The sequence below is a fragment of the Halyomorpha halys genome, unplaced genomic scaffold (genome assembly GCF_000696795.3).
Source record: "Halyomorpha halys isolate HHAL.00 unplaced genomic scaffold, Hhal_1.1 Scaffold1426.1, whole genome shotgun sequence".
Classification (NCBI taxonomy): domain Eukaryota; kingdom Metazoa; phylum Arthropoda; class Insecta; order Hemiptera; family Pentatomidae; genus Halyomorpha; species Halyomorpha halys.
The window spans coordinates 99,554-108,799 of NW_027112371.1; the positions used below are offsets into that span (position 1 = coordinate 99,554).

General features: G+C 31.4%; 1 long non-coding RNA gene across 1 annotated transcript in view; it reads right to left on the reverse strand.

Annotated features, from left to right (window-relative positions):
- Window positions 1-7,432: 7,432 nt before the first annotated feature.
- Window positions 7,433-9,246, reverse strand: part of LOC106689688 (uncharacterized) — an 18,880-nt gene continuing 17,066 nt past the window's right edge. The window contains exon 3 of the long non-coding RNA XR_010844182.1: window positions 7,433-7,447. This is a non-coding gene — a long non-coding RNA (uncharacterized lncRNA). The remainder of the gene's footprint in view (window positions 7,448-9,246) is intronic.

A 9,246-nucleotide genomic window follows, 5' to 3' on the forward strand; every position in this document is an offset into this window, starting at 1 on the left:
TTTGTAGGAATCCTTGAGAATGACCTGAGAGGTCGAAACGTCGGATGTTAAAAAACAATAAAGTTGAGAGAAAAGAGATCAAAATTGTTTTAAAAAGAAACTAAACCACTCTCAAACAACTATATAAATAAAAAATAATTCTAATTATTTTATTTTATTAATACTATTATTTATTTTTTTAAACTTATTTATCCATTCAAGTGTTTCTTGTAACCGGCTTTTTATTATATTTTCCTTAGAAACTATGTGTTAGTCTTGTTATCGTAAAATGTATCTATTTGTCTGTTTTTTTGGTAAACTGATCTACTGCTGTGACTATTATTAATGGTCTGATCTCACATAGCCGTCTAATAGTGAATTTGTTTAGCGGGTCACTGGAGAGGATCTAGGAGAGTGAATTCCGGAGGGCGAATTTGTTGATCGGGTGAATTAAAAATTGTGAAATGGTGAAATTGAAGGAACAGAAAAGGGAAAGAAAAAAAGGAATGAATTGAAATATTTGTATTTGGTGTATAGACTGAAATTGATTCTAAAAGGAAATTGTAGGGACAAAAACTGTTTTCTTTCTATTTTATCATACCATGTAATTATATGTAATTTATATATGTCTGATTTCGGATTGATTAGTATGCTGTGTGATGTAGCAACCTGATGTATTTGGGCAGCATAGATGAATAAAGTATTTCTCTCTCATCTTACGCTTAGATGCTGAGATTACATGCATATCTCAAAATAACCATTTTTTCGAGATGTTACACTGTTAACTGGAACAGCGATATCTCAATCTTAAATTTATCTATCTATTCCTGATGTCTGATAAATAAAGTGATTGATGTCATTATATTCAAGCAATCTTGACCAGACATAGTTCGCATGTTTCGAAATAACGCTACTTCTGCAGGAACAGTCTTGGACAAGCACAACGCAATTGCGCGTGGGTGGACCTAGTGCGCGCATTGTGGCCGAGTTCGTATCCCATTAGAAAGGTAGTTATTAGCGTAGAAAGGCAATTATTGAGGTCCCACGGGTGTGGGAGAGGTCCCACGTTGGTCACTAATCAGCGCAAACTTTGATAAAGGCCGTCACTGGTCTGCCTTATCGCTTCCTCGTGTCGACGGTTTAGTTGGCCACTTGGGATCTGCAACGGTAATAAATATTAAGACAGTTAAAGATGCAGAATAACAATATGTCATATTACAGTGATGGATGGGCATTTTCATATAAAGCACCATTGGCACAGATTTTTTCTTACTGTTGGCCAACACATTACTTGTGATACAGGCATATCATTATCTACATTTACAATCAGAAAATGTTAACACTACAAACCTTGAAGGTACTTGGATTACATACTCAACAAATGTTCCTTGAGCAATCGTTAAAAAAAAACTTAGCACACTGTTCATCAAAGTTTCAATCAAGCACCAATTGAATCTTCATTTGTTCATCTTCACCCAATTTGTATGACCCCGATAGAACTGAAATTAGGGTTTCTACTTGCTCCCAGACTCTAAGATGGATATGGGTGTTAAGAATTTTGTGTCTTGCCTACGGAGCTATTCCTGGCATCACCTCACTAATTTCCAATAAAATAAAAGTAAACTGGACCACTATATCTAATCATAAATTGTACACTCTCTATCTGTATTTTAATTTTATATGTATTTTTATTTGTTAAAATAAAACTTTCTTGGAGGGTAGGAAAAAAAAAACTATAAATAATCAAGCATTTTGGGTTCATTTATGATTCCTGGCCAACATATATACCATAAAGTTTAATAGATTATCATTACTCCGGTCAGCATCAACTATCATATGTCATGTTAAAATCTTACCCAATGGAGGGGAAGATACTATAGATATTGATAAAATTAGAAGTAATTCCCAGGAACAATATATAACTTATATAACACTTAGTGGTCTACAAAAAGATTTATTCCTAAGTAATTCAAATGTATTTTTAAGATTAGCCCTTTAGAATGTTTAGAAATGCTCAAAAAATTGTTGAAAACCGCACTTTGTCAAGTTCAGTGATGACACAAACCTCTACATTTTTTCAATTTATATATTTTCCGATTTATTTTTTGATTTTCTTTTATAACTATTCTTTTATAACTAACACCAACTTCTCGATGAATATTAATTTTAAATTAAATTTCTTATTTCTATTCTTTAGTGCCTCTCAGCGTAGAGGAGCATTCAGCCAGGAATTCCACTCTTCTCTATTTCTCCCTATGTTCCTTGCCTGTCGGATGTCCTTCCCCCTCGTCCTGCAGAGTCACTCAATGTAGTCAAGATATGACATACTAGGGCGGCCTCTAGTTCTTTTGTCATCAGGAACCTAGTCCATCGTCTTTAAAGGATCTCTGATGTCATCCATCCTGATAACGTGGCCGAACCACTTCAGCTGTCGAGCTTCCAGGATCTCTTTCAGTGGGACAAATCTGCAACTCCTAACGAATCCTTTCATTACGAACTCGGTCCCTCCTTGTTTTTTTAGCCGTCCTTCGCAAAAATTTCATTTCGGGAGCGGTGATTCTGCTTCCAATTAAAATTGAATTTAATTGACATTATTCCTGATTTTAACTTTGCACATTTGTTGCAATAATTTTTATAAAAGTATGATAAAAACTAATTTGAAATTGTTATTTACAAGCAATTACGTACAGTTTATAGTACGCGATTTTATGTAAATAATACTTATTATTTATTATTATTATATGATGCTTCAATATTATATTATGTTGAAATTCAATGATGATTCCATCTCTGCGGTCAAGTCAGGGAATAAAAACCGAATGACTGTTTATTATGAGGATGTTTAGAATGGTCAGTACGTATACTTCCTGTTATTACGTGGTTGTTTTTATTTTACTGTCTTGTGAGATAACAATATGAATCAGTGCTATCCGGTATGACGAAGTTTTGAAACTTTGTATCGTATATAATGAATGAAAATTATTGAAATTTCATATTCTTATGATTTTATTTTTAACTTTCAAGTTTTTTGCTGAGAGATATACTTCCGGTTGCTAAAATACACATAATACTTATCAATCCAAGATTAGATGTATATTAACAAAGATAAAAACAATTTTTTTCGTATAATAATCAACTATAATCAAAATACAATGCATTTCATTTTTTTTTTTTTAAAATAATTTAATTATATTTTAAATATGTAATTTTTTTTCCTTTCTTCTCACACAAAGTTGTATTACATTGTCATTTTGTTCTCAAACTTATGTACGCTATCTCTTCCACTTTTTCAAACCTCCCTTCAAAGCTCCCTTATTCTTAATCAAAACACACGTTCAATTCGTTACACAAATTCAATATAAATTAAATGAAATTAGCTAGTAGATTATTAATTACCTAAGTAAAAAAAAGCATGAATGTGAGATGTCCTCAGAGCTATCCTCCAAGTAGGTGATGATGTATTATGCCCAGGGAGTCCCAAATAAGATTTTCGGCCAAAAAACACACGACTCTATAAACACAGAGGACGTTCGAAATTAAGTATAGGTCTACTCCTATAATTTAACAACCATTGTGGTACGTGCGGCGGACGCCTAAAGAAAATTTGAGTAATACCTACTTTTGAACTCTCCCCTTCATATTCATTAAAAATTTATTAATTCAGGTAAACAATATGTTGAAAATTAAAAGATTTATGCCTTCTTAGAATTCTGTATTATCCATATTACTATATTTCAGACTATCAACACTATTAAATCAATATTTCAGACTATCAATATTTCAGACTATCAATATTACTATATCATCAGCTTGTCTAATGCTATAATTAATTCAATACTACGATCAACAAAAAAAAAAAATTAATTTATTGAAATATTAAATTTCATGTCACTATTTAAATTTAAACAGCGGTTAGTGGTAAGTTCTCAACCCTGGAAGAAAACTTACATATTTTAATCCCGGCATTTTATAAAACGATCAAGAGAAGCAGTTTTGGACGATTTATATTAAAAAACGCTGAAAGCTTTTTTTTTTTTTTTTTTTTGTGTTAGCTTTAAGAAGTTCTAAATGTAACTTGGTACATCATACATGTTATAGTATATGAAGTTTCTCTTGGTTATGAATTGAACTTTTTTGATCCTCCTTCCAGATTTTATAAAAAGATTCTCATAGGGAATCTCATTTTTAGACGATTTTTTTATACCTATACTTATCTAGATAGGTAAAAGTTTCATTGAGAGTATTGGAATTATTAAATAAAATTAGGGGCCCCTAGAAAATAAGAAAGAACGACGAAACCCGCACCACACTTTTTGAAAACTAATTTTTTTTTACTCTGAATAATGAAGAACATAATGAATAACGAAAAACAATCTACGGTGATATCTATATTTCACAGGGAGATGAAATAAATGGAGAATTTATCAAATCCCCAAGGAAGATAATCAATTCACTCATTCACTGATTCATTCTTTCATTTGCAAATTAGTTTCGAATAAGTAATAGTTGTTAAAATTACTATTGTTGAATACCTACTCTATGTTTACTAGTGCATCCTTTATTTGATAAATACATTTAATATCTAAACAATTTTCAGAAACGGCGTGCCAGGACACATATTTAGGGAATAAGTTTTGTTTTTAGGTTTAGTTTAAATTTCAAAACCAATGTGTGCCCCGGCATATTATACAATTCAAAGAATGCCCTCTTAAACAAAATTACAACTCAAAAACTTCTTAAAATGTAGGCCAATACAGATGAAGGAAACTGTACAGAATCAAAATATATATTGGTATATATATTCATGCTAAAAACCATAAATTCAGGGGTTATGAAAAAAAAAATTATATTACCTTTTTGTTTTTAAGAGATTTGGTCAAATCACTTACTTTTTTAAAGTAAAATCATTCCACAGAGTTATTATAAATCTTCCGTGAAATGATCAAATCTTTATTTTAATCATTTACCTACGGCATGTATATGAGAATACATTTTTTTTTATTTGCCTTCGGGTAAAGAGGGCACTAAACTAAACTACTTTTGAAATGACATATCCTGTTTGGTATTTCTGTTATCTCTTCTCTTATCTCTCCATCACGAAACAAACAGCCTCCACGACAAAACACAGTTCGGCCTTCAAAGGACAAAAATTAAAATTTAAGCATTTTTCTAATCGTTTTTAATCGTATATTCTTTTCCAGAGATGTATGCTATTGAATTCACAAACTTTAACAAAATACTCTCCATGTCTTATTTAGACTGCAGCTGTGCCCCGCGGTTTTATACTTGCAATAATTTGAATCATCCACGCCTGTTCCATTCATATAGCAAGTAGATGACCAAGTGCACCTTATTAACAACCTAGACTTATATGTACAATCTAAAGGACCGATCACTAAAAAAATAAACTGACTTGACAGGAAGTGGCTTATTTGATAGTGTGGCTGAAGTTTTCAATTTAAAAAATAGTTGACATATTTAAGTATTGTTGTTAATGTTCAAATCATATTATCTTAACTTTGGCAAAAAAGGTCCTTTATTTACAGTTGATTACTTTACTCTTATTTTAGATTCCTTTTTTATGATCTTAATCTTATCAGTAATTGTTATTGGTTTTAATAAAATATTAGAGTAAAAATATAACAGTTATATGTTAAGACGGGCTTATTGTTATTTTGGGCATTCATAGAAATCATTTTTATTTTTACTTACTGTAAGATTTTTTAAGGTGGCAAAGCTTTTATTGTTATTCCTAATTTTTAGTATGATTTTTGTGGTGCAACTTTTTTTGCTTTTCATTCCAATTTACTTATTTGCTTATTTACTTCTTAATGGTACAGTGGTGGCCTTTCCTCTCATCATTATATTATTATAAAACAGTACATAAGATTTTGTGTGTTACCCTTAATGATAGCTGAAGAACAGGTGATCCTAGGTCCCTATCCCTTGTCACACACCGTGAACCATATGTGTGTTAAGAATGAGCGACTCAGACAAACCGACAAATTGTTTTTGGATTCGGAACTTGTATTGAATGATGTTTGACGGTAGATTTTATTACTACAGCTGTCACTCATCTGGATAGTCTGTCTTTTAAGAGGTATAGTTATTTCTAGAAAGTCTGTTGCTTAATTTGAGATATGTTTCCGCCAGTAGTTATCAACACGTTTTTGATAAACCATCTTTTATAGAGAAATTGTGTCTAGCCCATAAAATGTTATGTATTCTATTATTTTGCAGTAAAAATAATTTAAAATTAAGGAAAGGAACGTTAAAAGAATTTTTTTTTTATAGGAATATTAATACTTTTTATTTATTGATAGATATTAAAATCTGCCACATAGTTGTGGGCAATAGGTAATAGTGATGAATGATCACATTCATACTAAAATAAAATAAAATAAGAATACAAATAAATAAATGAATGAAAAAAAGAATCTCTCTTAAAATATATTTAAACAGAAGGATAAACAAAATGTGTATGAACCAAACTATGTGTATGAAAAAAAAAAATAATAATATAATCTCTAGTCACATTTACAGTATTATAGTCAATATTTACACAATCGACCTGAGGATCCCTGAGCCCACTCTATCCCCCACGTGTGAGGGGTAGAGCAGAGCTCAAAAGATCCCTGCGCATCCCTCTCGCCGCATCACTAGTTAAGACAATTAATATTACAATATTTTTTATTTATTTTGGAGAATTACATTCAAACACTAGTAATAAAAATATACATTAATATATTGTGAAAAGAATAATGAAACAAAATTAAAATAAAATAACATCTGAAACACATTCATTCCTTATACAATTTTACTCTCAGCTAGGAGAACTCCAAAACGAGCTTTACCGCTCTCTTGGGAAGGAAAAATTAGGACTCTAAAAGTTCTCTCTCAACTGCAACATTGGTACTGAAAACCAGTGGAGGCTGAGAGAGGGCGCTAGCAAAATTAAGGAAAGGAACGTATTTATAAACTTAAATACCCATTACAGTAGAGTATTGCTGGTTACATAGTATGGAGCATTGACTATTGTTCGAAGTAATGGTGTAATACTGTATAGCTCCAGTCTTGTTTGTAATACTTAATAGCTAATTGTTAATTATAATTTTTTTTTTTTTTTACTTTTATCTACTGCCCATCCATACATCCATAAATGTCCTTATATGATCACACAACAATTTTTAAAACTCTTATCAGTCATTCACCCCGAACTTTTTTATTAGCTTTAGCTGTGGTGAATATGACTCGGTTTTCTTGATGATCTGCGAGATCATCCTAGGAGAAGATATACTCCGAAGCTGAGGAGCGGTAGATATTATAGCCGGGTTGCCCTTTACCCACTGACAGGACACCCGCCAGGCAGCTTGTCCAGGCTCTGCCAATTCATTTGAGATAATTGCGTTGGCTGTCCAGTGGCTATCTGCTCCCAGGAGGGCGTTACTCTTTCCGGCCTCATATAGAGCTACAATATAAAATAAATATATGAAAGATTAACTTAATTTTTAAGACATTTGAGATGTCAGTTCATTTCAGAATTTTTTTGGATGTGTTAATGAAATTAGTCAAATTAAAATTAGTTTTATGTGAAAGGCTACTATCTTAAACTTATACGTTAGTGTTTATTACAAGTATACATTAGTGCTTAATTTATAATATAATTGATAATATAATGCAATTTTAAATATTTTATTATTATGACCATTAGTGGAATCAATGTCTGTAATGTAGAAATAACCCAACTGAAGAATAATAACATAATTTTGATAAATATGAGAAGGATAAATATATATTTTCTATTCCATATTCTATATGGTAATTGATTATATATTTTTTGAGATTTATTTACAATATTTAAGAATTCTTTAAAGTAAACCCACAATGGAGTATCGTTAATGAGAAAGGTAATGGAATGGAATTGTATATTAATATACCTATCAAACAATAGATACAACATGTTTTTTCTAAATTTTAGTTAAATCTTCTAGGTGCATTTAGGCCTTAAAGTATTAAAAATGTCTGACTATATTGGTTTGTTACTGGAAATACATCCGTATAACGTATTAAATACACCACAATAACGAGTATCTACACCATATCTTTTTATATTTTTAACACACTTATGACTCTGTAGATTACAATGAAAACGATAGGAATTTCTGAAAAGTTAGTCGTCTTGAGGAAGATTCAAGTCGAAATTCAGAATATATTTTAAAGCACGTTTGACGTGTAACAAGGTTAGAGTTGGGGAGACCTCATATCTTCAAGACAACAGTCTATAAAAAATTTAGAAGACCAGTTATTATCTACGTTTGTGAAACATGGGTTCTGATCCATAAAAGTGTTAAAATAAAAATATGCTGAAAATATAGAACTGAATGGTCCTAAGAAAAATATACGATTCTAAAAGAACAAACGTTCAGCGGCGAATAAGAAAAACGACGAGCTATACGAACTATAGTATGAGGATAATATCGTAGTCACTGTTAAAAAGTAGCGCCTCTTATAGCTAGGACATGTAGAGAGCATGGAGGAAGACAGGTTTCCAAGGAAACGTCTGTATAATCACGTCAGAGGAAGGCCCCTACTGCGGTGAATCCACGACGTAAAGAAGACTTCAGGCTTATAGTCGATAGGGAAGTATGGAAGCTTCCTCAGGCTCAGGTACGTGATGGGCTGATGAGCTAACAAGTCAATAATAATATTAAAATATTGGGGGCCAACACCCTCCAGAAGTTTTGGAATAACTCTGGAAAGTTGCGAGTGCAAAACATGTGTTAAAAATTTGGCCACGTACCACTTAGAAAGTTTTTAAAAATAATTTTAATTTTTATATTAAATTTTTTTAGCACTGATGAAACCTTGCAACATAGGTCGAAATGTTGGCTCAAGATAAATAGTTAATTCACTCTTTGAGTTATTCTTTGACCGGTTTTTTTTCTTACTTCACATATGGAGTGGAGAAGTTTAACATTTACACAAATTATTACCAAAATGTAAGGTGTTTAAGCAACCTTTGGGGAATAGGTATATGGTCGGCCGAAACTTTTGAAAAGGTTTTTAGATTTTTGTAAAAATATGGAATTTTAGGGTGAGATTTTTCGTATTTTGAAATAAAAATAAATATGACAATGTCTTTTTTACTCTTGTCCAAAACTTTTTTTTATCTTTCGTTTATAAGACTGCCTTTCTTTCTTCGAAATTAATTCATGTCACAAGTTTGGCGCACTTTCCTGAAATGGTAAGATCTTTGTATTCAGATGT